This window comes from Bactrocera latifrons, unplaced genomic scaffold (genome assembly GCF_001853355.1).
Source record: "Bactrocera latifrons isolate USDA-ARS-PBARC rearing strain unplaced genomic scaffold, ASM185335v1 scaffold_60, whole genome shotgun sequence".
Lineage (NCBI taxonomy): Eukaryota > Metazoa > Arthropoda > Insecta > Diptera > Tephritidae > Bactrocera > Bactrocera latifrons.
This window is the reverse complement of record NW_017537268.1, coordinates 898,991-901,827: the sequence shown is the minus strand read 5'-3', so window position 1 is coordinate 901,827 and position 2,837 is coordinate 898,991. Positions and strand designations below refer to the sequence as shown.

At 30.7% G+C, this 2,837-nt stretch overlaps 1 protein-coding gene across 5 annotated transcripts in view; it reads left to right on the top strand.

Moving 5' to 3' along the window:
* Positions 1-2,837, top strand: part of LOC108975013 (protein held out wings) — a 113,084-nt gene that overhangs the window by 104,068 nt on the left and 6,179 nt on the right. The gene's annotated exons all lie outside the window — the stretch shown is intronic.

Sequence of the window (2,837 nt, the reverse complement as noted above, 5' to 3'; positions counted from 1 at the left end):
CTAAATATAAAAAAAAAAAAGCTCTCGCATTGCCTCCTTCAGCGTGCTCTTCTCGTTTTTTATATGCAACAACAATTTTTTTAAATTTCGTCTGAAAAAAGTTGTTGCTGTACATATTTCTTCAAAGTTGTGTTTTTGTTGTACGTATATGAAACTTTTCGCAAAGTCTACTATTTTGTAAATGAGAATAATAAGGAGCGTAGCAGCCAAACTGCGTAAAATTGGTTAAATTGTTTGTATGTTGACTTGTGCCTTTGTGACGTGTCGAGAGATTTTCGCCATACATATGTAGATTTAAACGTAAGGTAAGCGTTACATTTAGGGAGCATAATAAAAAGTATATATATTAAAAAGCATTAAAATGGAAATTACATAGGGACGTCGTCGAATGTCCATTACAAACACACATACTTACATATACAACACTTGTGTGTATGCGTTTGTATTGTGCGGGGCCCATTATTAGGCACGGACGTGTGTGGCTCATTCTTTAGTTTGTACCTAAAACTTGTTTTCAATTTATGTACACACATATATATAAATACATAAATATATTTTATACTTGTTTTTTTAGTGCATTCTAGTATGTTGTACGAGCAAATTTTCTTAGCTTTAAGCGATTTTGTATTTATAGACGTATAAAAAAAGTATTTCAATTCAAATTGCCTGCAATAGTGACATACAGTTACCCGATAAACATACTTACGTTTATGTATATGCAATACATTTGTAAAAGATCCTTGAAAGAACAAATTTTTTAAGCACAAATGCAACCGTGTGTTAAAAAATAAAAAGAAAATCCTTAATTATTTTTAAAACTTGTTATCAAAACTACAGGTATTTCTTAGTTTATGCTTTATAACTTGAATTGTTTATTTTCTCAACAAGTTTGACATTGTGTAACAAAGCAAAAGCTACAACTCATTTTAAATGTGAATTAAGTCTATACCTTTATAAACTATACAAATATATATATTATTAACGCAAATTTTGTACACAATTTTCAAATATGCATAAAACAAACAAATAAAAATCAATAATTTAGTTGAATTGCAAAACAAAACGAAAAGTTTTTTCACTCAGCAAGCGAAGAAAGAAAAAAAAAAATTCCAAAACATTTCATTATTAAACCAAGATTTGCATTAAAAACTTTCTTACTAAACACCACATATACCAAAAATAATTTTTATTGTACAATAACAAGAAGAAAAAATTAAAAATCATAGAATTTCAACAATCATACATTACTAATGAACAACTAATTGTCATATTATATACTTAAATAAACAATAGTGAATATCTAGTATGTAGCCAGTGTACTAAACTAGTCTGTAATCGACTCATTATTAACATTGTAACCTCTTTCGCCAACTACTCGCGTGGCATACCACTAAATTAGACTATCTACTTACTAAGATGTGTATAAGAGACAGCTACTCGCGTGGCATACCACTAAATTAGACTATCTACTTACTAAAATGTTGACCCACACCAGTGCACCGCTAACCATCTCGCACACGCTCATAATGAAACTCTAGAAAATTACGAAAACTCTGCAATACAGTACCTGCTACGAAGCTCTATCACGAAGTTTTGTGCGGCCATATCAAACTGCATACCGAAGTGTTGTCGACGTGACGTGCCGCAAACGTTTGTAGCGCTGCTCGTACACCGTTGGACCTCGCACTGCAATGTGGCGCCTAGGCTGCACCGCCAACCAACTTTACACATACCCAATCATTTATATGGACGCAAGCTGCCTGTTGCGTGGTAAAGAAAAAGCAATTGTTGCATCCACTTCTACCCCTCGCTCTCAGCTCACTTATTAACCACTCGTACGACTCGTAGAAGAGCCAAAATTTGAGTTCTTAGTTATTGAATAGATTCCATGTCGTTAACACTTAGCGCTAAGCACGTATGTATCTCTATGTACATGTATAAATAATGCCTTAACCATATATACATATGTATGTAGCTCCATATCGGATATGAATAATTTAACGATTTATTAACTTTTCTGCCAAATCTATGTGGTTGCGGTATTTATACGAGTAATCCTATACATACATATATACATAAATATAAATAGAAAATAATATTTGTAATAAATATCTAAATATACTTTAACATTGACTAATCGATGCGATAATATTTCGCTTTAGAATTAATCTCAATTACATATGTACTTTGTTAATTTGTAAGCTTGACTATGAGTCCCTCTTTTAATCTGCAACCCTCGTACTACATACGAAGAATACTCTCCATTTATGCATTATTTATTGCCTCTTTGCTTATCTGAAATAATTTTATTTGTTTGGAAGTGCTTGAGATAAGTCATTGATGGCAGAAAATACACCTCAGCGCACACATTTAACGTCACATTTATCCTCTCATTTATCTAAACATTCCCACATACAAACATACATTTGCACATTACGACACTAAATCGTTGAAAATGGTGCCGAACTTAACGCTAACCTCTTTATTGTATCACACATGGATAGCAATTGACATACATACACACACATGTGAACAGAATTTACATATCTACATGCATATGTCCCAATCTAGGAACTTTAAATCAAAATTTGTATGTGCTATATAGTATTTATTTGATGATTAAAAGTTGTGAATATATAAAAATATTAGTTTTATAAGTAAACTATTAAACGCATTCATTTTCTCACTATTTAATTCTTCAAAATAATAAAAAAAATAATTAAAAGTTAGTTAATCTAAAATTATTCCATAAAGTATTATACAATTTTTCTATTTAACTGTTATTTTTAAACTTTCATTTTTAAATTTTAATTATTTTTAAAAATCTATATCGTTCT